The 9,073-nt window shown below is 38.5% G+C and overlaps 1 non-coding gene across 1 annotated transcript; it reads right to left on the bottom strand.

The window, feature by feature from the left end:
- Positions 1-3,104: 3,104 nt before the first annotated feature.
- On the bottom strand, positions 3,105-3,191 carry TRNAM-CAU (transfer RNA methionine (anticodon CAU)). The gene is given in 2 exon segments: positions 3,105-3,140; positions 3,154-3,191. It is a non-coding gene; the product is annotated as a tRNA-Met (tRNA).
- Positions 3,192-9,073: the final 5,882 nt, after the last annotated feature.

Here is a 9,073-nt window from a genome sequence, read left to right as displayed (position 1 = left end):
GAATTGGTATAGGAAAAACTCATCAGGGGGCATATGGGACAAGCATAAGAAATGAACTTCAAGATGCAAGGACAACCCTACACTTGTCTCAAGTGGACACTATGTAAGCAAGGATTTATTCTCTCTAGACAACCTCATTTTACCCATTTTAGCCTTGACAATGCATGGTATGGCACAAACCTTAGGGGGTCAAAGGCTCTTAAGGCTAAGAGGAAACTCTTCTCAATTCCCCACAAGATCTTTCTAAATGCTAATCTCATGCATTCCCAAGTGGTAGAACTTAAAATGTCCAAAGATCGGTTATGACACAAAAGGAATGTAAATGGGAATTTGACGTTCTTACAGCAATGATTTTCCCACTCTCTTTAGGGTTGTCCAAACCCAATACTATGGACCAAATTATTTACCTTCACAACAAGTTTGAGCATGATTTAACAAATTTCGAACAATGTCTTGGGACCTATTTCATCATACAATAGATGCTTTTGCACCTTCACAAGTCCTATGAGTTACTCTAAATAGCCTCCAATCACAACAAGCAAGCGTTGTTGATAATGTCCTCGCCAATAAAGACCTAATTTTGTTTATTCTCTAGTTTTGGATTACCCTGATCCTTTAGTAGATTATGCCTCTTCTGCCACCTCCAAGCCAACCCCCCCACTACCCTTGAACCACAATATCATTCAATGATGGGGATCCAAATGACTAACTCCTTCACCCCCTTCAACAATTTTCATCTCTTGAATTGACCTGTTCCAAATATGATATGCTCTCTCAACTATTTGGGATGCATCCCTTAGTTCTTATCCCCATGTCACCTAATTTCCCTCCTCATCTCCCAATTCTAAATAATGCCTTATGAATCATTGTTATAATGAGTAGGGTAAACCCCCACTCCCACAAGTATATCCATTTGTCTTCTACATGAGCCCAACTCATACCCTACTTACAAAGATCATGTTGTCCCCTTGACCATAAAGAAATATATCATGAAGGGGACAACACTTTTTCAAAGCCTCCTAGGATACTCATTTCCCCTGCTACTAGTGCGTCCCTACAAACAATGACCCCCACTCCACTCCAATCCCACACATAAAACTACACTTTACAATGTCAACATACATCCTCCTCATATTGTTGTCACCTCCTACCCACCGTCATGCCACTTGTTCTTAGAAACAAATATCTATAAAATAATGTGGGAGCTAAACACCAATGGAGCGATTGACCAAGAGGGATTTCATGAAAAAAAAAAATCAAACATGGTTTAAGTCATCTTATACATCACATTGTTGATTTGAAGAAACAAGATATCATCACCTTCAGATATTTTTTCAAGGCATTTATCAAGCATTAGCTTCCTCTCTATGCAAAGTACACATGTGAAAGAATTATCATAGACTTGGGGTAGCATCTAGAGTATTTCTCCTCAGAGTTGTCTTTAGTGCAACTTTTTGGAGTTTCTGGTGCTGGAATCCGTCCGATAATTGTGAGGTGAAATCTTGATTTGTGTTATTTCAACTAGTTTTTTTACTGTATATATGGATTCAGCACCCTAAAAAATCCCTAGGGCACTTCTATTGTACAATGGTTACCCATCAAGCTTGTGATTTCAATGAATTCCTGCCGGATTTTAGAGAACTTGGACCGGAAAAATCCACCATAAAAACTTCCAAAAAATCGCACTAAAGACAACTCATTTCTCTTCACATTAGATGGATAAGTGATGACATCCTCCTCAATGCTATAACGAGATATTAATTAATGGCTCATATATTGGTTTTCTTGGTGTTAGTTACTTGCTTCACGGTATTGCTCCTTGCACGATAATTTTGGTTCTGTCATAGAGTGCCCATCTATCATGTTCTTATAATGATTTATAAGGTGATTGACAATTAATTTGGTGCAACGCTCATCCCTTGTCATACTTTGAGCACCGTAGGGTTTTATGGTTCTGAGTTACCTCTGGCACTTTCATGAGGAACCACTTTTGAGTTTTTGCTTGCTTATTTTGATGAAACACCATGTGCCTTTTTGAACTTGTTCATTGATTTATGACTTATGACTGAGCACTTGATAATTGTGAATCTGAAGGCATTTGCAAAAGATTTGCGTGGTCTGATAATGACACTTCGCAAAACTGCAAGCTGTGGCCTTTCTTTTTAGTCGACCTTCATCATATTTCATCCATTTATAGTTAACACTTTCAGAACCTTGGAACAGCACATATATATTTGTTGCATATAATTCCAGCAGTAGTGGCAAATTAATGGCATAGGGTTTGAGGCTCATTTTCAGATCCTGATAGCAAATTTTGGAAGAATGTTCAGACATCTGAAGACTGCCTACCTCAACATGACACGTTTTCACGTGTCCAAAGATGTTATTATGACAATGTTCTCCCAGTATGCAGACATGATTTATCAGACGTGTCGAAAGATGTTATTATGATAATGTTCTCCCAGTATGCAGACATGATTTATCAGACTGAATGAGTTGCTGTGGCAGCCCTTGCACTAACGCAGAAAATCAGTCTTGTGCTCGAATCCCAGCAGCCACAGTCTTACACCCCAAACTCCCCCAGAAGGAATTTTGGGGAACTCTCAACCTCCGGATTGTTGGGAAGACTTCCAACTCAATCTCCCTCCGAAGGAATGAATTCTCGACCTCAGGACTGATGAGCAACTCCAATCTTCCTCCGAATGAATGAACTCTCGTCCTCAGGATTGATGAATCCCAGAATGCTTATTACCTTGTGGCTGTAGTGGAGACCTGGGCTCGAATCCCAGAATGCGTGTTACCTTGTGGCTGTAGTGTAGACCTGGGCTCGAATCCCAGCAGCCATAGTCTTGCACCCCAAACTCCCCCCGACGGAATTTTGGGGAAACTCTCATCCTCCGGATTGTTGGGAACACTTACCAACTCTAATCTCCCTCCGACGGAATGAATTCTTGACCTCTCAACCTCCGGATTGTTGGGAACACTTACCAACTATAATCTCCCTCCGACGGAATGAATTCTTGACCTCAGGACTGATGAGCAACTCCAGTCTCCCTCCGAATGAACGAACTCTCGACCTCAGGCTTTATGAGAAATTTAAAAGGTGGGGTGAGAGAGGCTCGAACTCTCGACCTCAGGATTTCTCAAATTAGCTATGAGACCTACGCGCTAACCAACTGCGCCACCACCCCTTATGGTTAAATTTATCGATAGACAGTATTCAATAAGGAAAGAAAACCCTAACTCCTTTTAGAGCAATGGAGAATGAGCAACTGTAAAAATGGTTATCCATTTGTCCAAAGTAACCAGAGACTCTCCATTTATAAAAGGTTCGGAACATGGACTGAAATTTGCTTTGCCTCCACAACAAGACCCCCGTTAAAAAAATGATTTGTAACGCTGAAAACTATACGATTGTTGTGAATGGAGAACGCTAAAGACTTTCCAGAGGATTTAATAGGAATATGAACGAAACTATTTGGTGATAATATAGGATAATTATAGTTATATCTAACTAATGAAATAAAGTAGGTCAAATAAAGTAGTTCAAAGGAACTGTTGAGTTTAATTATGTCTATACCTACTGTTGAGTTTAATTATGTCTATACAAAATTTTTTGGTGATAATATAAGATAATTATATTTATATCTAACTAATGACATAAAGTAGGTCAAAGGAACTGTTGAGTACAATTATGTCCATACAAAGCTAGAGAATAAAACGGTCTTCTAAAAAAAGATAAAATGCATGAAGTAAATCAACCCTTGGTCTTAGGGGAGAATATCCAAGAGCTAATAAGTCAAGATCAAACCCATCTCTCCTAACATCCAAGGCTAAATGAAGAATACTAAAGAAACTCAACAAAGTCAGCTGGCCCGATGAAGAGCCCGCGGAAAGTGTGGACTCTCCACTAAATTGTCGCATGGGGGGTTCATGCATCACTGAGGTGTCCATCTCCCAGGAACGGATCTGAGACTGATCTGTTGCTGAAATCTCATGTGGCAGGGTGAGGTCCCACAAATCCTCACTGGTCTAGAGTCTAGATATGTATTGGTATCAATCGGTCTCTTGGTACCTTCTCTGAAGGTAGTACTTTGAAAAATGTTGTGATCCTTTGTGTGGGGTCTGGTCTAATGGGATATTGAAGAATATGTCCTCGGAACTTAAAAGCCTCTTGCATATATAAAGCCAAACATCCACCTTACAAACTTTAGAAAACAATGTGAATAAATACTTTTGAAGGGTTTTATGGTTAGTGGGGCTACCTCTAGCACTTCATGAGAAAACACTTTTGAGTTTTGGCTTATTTTGATGAATCTATATGAGATTTTGGAGGAGCTTGTTCATTGATTTATGACTGAACACTTGATAATTGTGAATTAGAGGGCATCTCCAAAAGATTTGCAGTTCTGTTATAATGATAATCGGGAAAACTAAGATTTGCAGTTCTGTCATGATAATCCGGAAAACTGCAACCTGTGGCCCTTTTTTTTTTTTCCAATCGACCTTCATCATATTTCATCCATTTACAGGTACACTTTTCAGAACCTTGGAACAGCACATATATATTTGTCACATATTATTGCAACAGTCGAGACAGATTAATGGCATAGCGTCTGAGGCTCATTTTCAAGAAGATTTTGGGAGAATGTTCACACACTGCGTACCTCAACATGACACGTTTTCACTTGTCCAAAGATATTATTATCATTATGTTTTCCCAGCAAGAAGACATGATTTATCAGACTGAATGTATTGCTGTGGCAGCCCTTATACTAACTCAAAATTAGTTTTGTGCTCAGATTTCCTATACTAAAAAGTAATATAGGCCAAAGCAAAAAGCAGTTTGAAGCTATACAAATATATGAGATGCAGAACGCTGACAAGGAGAGATTTGCAGCACTTAGTTTCCAAAACAGTCCGTCCTTAAAACATCCAAATGAACATGAATATAGGGCAAATCCCATAATTGCAGACTTGTTTCAAAACTTCAAACACTTGGCAGATTGGGCAGTGTTTAAGGGTTTATAACAGCAAGATTACAGGTTATTTGGGTTAAGAATTTCTGAATATAGCGCAGCCCTTGGATTGCTCCCCACATTATTTGCATACATCAATCGAGTTTCAAAGGGACCAACCTGAGTATATAAATACAAACTCGGATAGGATCGGCTTATGACTAGCACGTATCTATGTTACCAGAAACGCGACGATGGTCAGCGTTCTTTGGAAAAACCGCTCTAGAAACGAGACGGCACTGGAAACGTCGTCTTATATGCCGGTTCTCGTTTTAAGTGGCCAGAAACTCGTTTCGCCAGAAACGTTCATCCGTTTTCACCTCCGTTTCTCCTCCATTTAATGATATCCTTTCCCCACTCAGGTTAACTCCCGTTCCAACAGTAGTCAACTTTTCGAACTGCATGCAAATTAGTTGCCTTTTGCAGTTGTGCATGTAAATTGGTGGCAAGGCAAGGTTTGAGGTTGAGGAGGAATTAAGCTGCAGACTGAGCAGTTTTATCGATATCATTCAGCAGAGGTATCCAATGCACAGATCAGATCCGAGCATCAATTAGTTCCACGCCCCCAACCGATTAGATTCAGTGCCATCAGTTAGCTCCACGGCCCCCGATTAGATTCAGCGCCATCGTTTCTCAGGTACAACCTTTGAAATTGTTTTAGTTTTGTGCTTAAACACAACCTTTGAAATTGCTTTAGTTTTGTGCTTAAATACAACCTTTGAAATTGCTTTAGTTTTGTGGTTAACTTTGTGTGGACACTCATAACTTTAAACCCTGCACTGCCTTTTCTTTGAGTGTGTATAACTTTAAACCCTGCACTGCCTTTTCTTTGAGTGTGTAGAACTGGGACCGGGGAAAGGCTACTCTAACTAAATGAGACTTAGCATTTTTTTATTAATCACTTTTAAGTTTAATTAAAGATGAGAGGGGTGAAATTTATAGAATCATAATGGGTTACATTAGGTATTAGAGTGAAAGGTATAGATTGTCAAAGTAGCTTTTAAGTACATTAAGAGTTGTGATTACCATGGTTCTTTTTCCATTTTTTCTCTGGAATTCTTCCTTTTGTGTTGGGTATCTAAACTGTTTAAAATAATTTGTTTGTGTGTATGCATTTGGATTAAGCAAGTGAGGCTTATGCATGAGATAGGATATGGATTTGGGAACTTGGATGCAACATCGATTTTGCAGAGGCCAAAGGTGCTCATAAAAAAGTTATTTGAACCAATCTTTGTGAATTGCTTGGACATGTTCCTTCTGTGGTTAATCTCAAAGATAAAAATCTTGAAAAAATTAACAATATTGGAAAGAATTGAACTATACATTTAAATATTTATATTTCAAATTCTTATTCTCATTTTTTTCTCTTTCTTTCTTATATGTGAAACCTCACAACTCAGTTTCTCCTACCATTCTCGTTTCTCGTTTCTGATAACATAGATTAAAGGCCGATCAACATCTGTTTGGTTCTCTAGAAAAGCCATTTTGCACATTCAGCTTAGTGAGGGCTAAAATATGAAATGTGTTCACGAAGATGGCGAAGAACACAAACATCATGCTAAGAAGAGCACGCACCATCAACAGATTCCTCTATTCAAGGATTAATGTAAACATCATCACTTCCCTCAAGCAACAAAGGCTTAGGTGTCATGGCTATCCTCCCAAATAAGATGTATATGGGATATGAAAAATATTCCAGCCATAGCAAACAAGGAGACCAAAATCTAGGGCTTGAAACCCTATTTTTAATGCTGGAATTCTTTGCAATATAACTCATTACGGAATGTTTATTGCTCAATACAATTGTTAGCATCAAAAGTGAATTTTTGAAAAGATAAATCATTACGGAATGTTTATTACCCCATACACTTTTCAGCATAAAAAATGCACTTTCCACCTGAAATTATATTTCAAAGACGAGATAACCAGCAAAAATAGGTAACTGGAAATTTCTGCAATTAAAACCTTGTCGTACCATACAGTTTTCAGCCCCCAAGTCATGAACTCCAGCTGAAAAATTACAAGCAAACTCATAAAACTTTGAAGATGAAAATGGCTGAAAAAATCTCCTCTTATCCTAGGGTTGTTCCATGCAATTTCCAGCGGTAATTTCATGCATCTAAGCTGTTTTTTCACAAATAGAAGCATAAAAAATTGAAGTGTCTGGAAATTTTTTGAAGTATTATCATCATAAATCTTCTTTAGAAACCGAGACAAACAATGAAGAATACGGCTAGAAATTATCACAAGAATGCTGCCCCAAATATGCTCTAGAAGAGAGAGTACATGGCTGAAATTGCATGCACAAGCTCTACATGACGCCTAAAATCTGCACCATCGATAGGAACATAGGGCTAAAAATCATCATGCAAACTTTTGACATTTACCTCGGCTATGTTGAGTGGTCCAAAAACCTCAAAATTTGTAATTTCCTCGTTAAATAGATCAATATAAATATCATAGATAGGGTTCCCATAATATTTCAAACAATCCATTTCCCCACTATGATCAAAGATCTAAAAAGTAGTGTCCATAACTTGCCCTGAGCTGCCTTTATCCTCATCAAATCGAGTGGTTAGTACATTTGCCATCTTATCATCATTCAACGGTTTGTCTTCTAAATCATCTCTCTCAAAATCACCCATAAATAAATCCAATTTAGAATTTTGTGAAAGGCTATACCTGACCAAACCCATATCTTCGTAGGGGTACCATGAGTGCTTGAATGCTATCATCAATAATGTTTTCTTCAAGTGCTTGATCTTAAATAGAAAGATGAAAAGACTCTTCATGCACTTGAGGACCTTATTCATTGATAGGGTATTCGCATAAGGATGTAATAGGATCTTTAATAACCTTAACACGCTTGTTTTCATAAGAGTGCATCTCTTTAACATAATGTGTTTTTTAACAAGAACTTCCCAAAACCATAATTTTGTCACCTCTCATACATTTTGTGTAATCTTGGCTAAGTGAACATCCAAGCAGTTTTTTTCATACCAAATATTAGTTGTTGAATCATGATCCTTTGTCTTTGCAAATTTCAACTAGATCATCAACCTTTTCATATAGAGGATATCATATTTTTCAATGTGTCTCAATAAAACCTGCAAAATATCATATCTCCTTTGTATTGAGCCTTTTAAACCAATTTCTTGCATTCCCTTTAAAACTACTTAAAAACAACCTCATCATAACATTTCCATGAATAACACCAAGATCGTGGATGAATTCAATGAAAGATGAGATGCATAATGTGGTTGAGTCATGATGTAATCCAAATTTATGAAGGGAATGAAATGAAATACAGAGTTAAAACCAAAACACATGTTGAAGTTTCTAAGTCTAACTGTTAGAAACCATTCATGTACTTTGTTGATTTATTCCTGCCTACTTGTTCTATTAATTAACAAGTTACTTACCATGTAAATACTGGAAATAAATACAAGTACATGCTCAACACATTACAAATCATCAACTGAAGGAAACAAAACAAGCACACAAGTGACACCGTTGTTTTTGGACCAATGTCCTCGAAAAAACCCAATGTGGGAAAATCGGTGCAGTTATCTGAGGGTTTTATTATTATGCAGTTTTTGAATACAATCTAGGTGCCCAAAATCGGCTCACTTAATAGAGAATAATCTCAGCAGTAGTACCTCTTAGTTGGAGACAGATGTTCCGGCTGAAAACCTCGAATAATCACTCCGGCAGCTTCACATCTCCAATCTGCCCTGCCAAACCCCAGCTTCAGCCTCTAGCAACAGCGTCAGCCCTTTCTGGCCCAGTGTTTGCCCAGCGTCACTTTGGCTTGGCCTATGTCAACCCTCTGGCCCTCTGTGTTACCCATGTTGGCCCTCTGAGGCACTGCACAGCTCCTGGTTGCCTCTACGTGAGCCCTGGCTAGCGCTGCGTGAACCCCTAGCTGGTTTTGCATCCCTCACTCTCGGCTACTGCACTGATCCTCCTGGTTGTATCTTTGTCTCTCTGCTTTTGTATTCACTGCCCCTCAGCGGAAACTCTGATCACTCTCTCGACTTCCTCAGCAAACCCAA

The sequence above is a fragment of the Pinus tabuliformis genome, chromosome 8, assembly GCF_031772625.1.
Source record: "Pinus tabuliformis cultivar Carrire ecotype Pingquan chromosome 8, CPIR1, whole genome shotgun sequence".
Classification (NCBI taxonomy): domain Eukaryota; kingdom Viridiplantae; phylum Streptophyta; class Pinopsida; order Pinales; family Pinaceae; genus Pinus; species Pinus tabuliformis.
The sequence above is the reverse complement of the archived record's forward strand: the minus strand, read 5'-3'. Positions and strand labels throughout refer to the sequence as shown.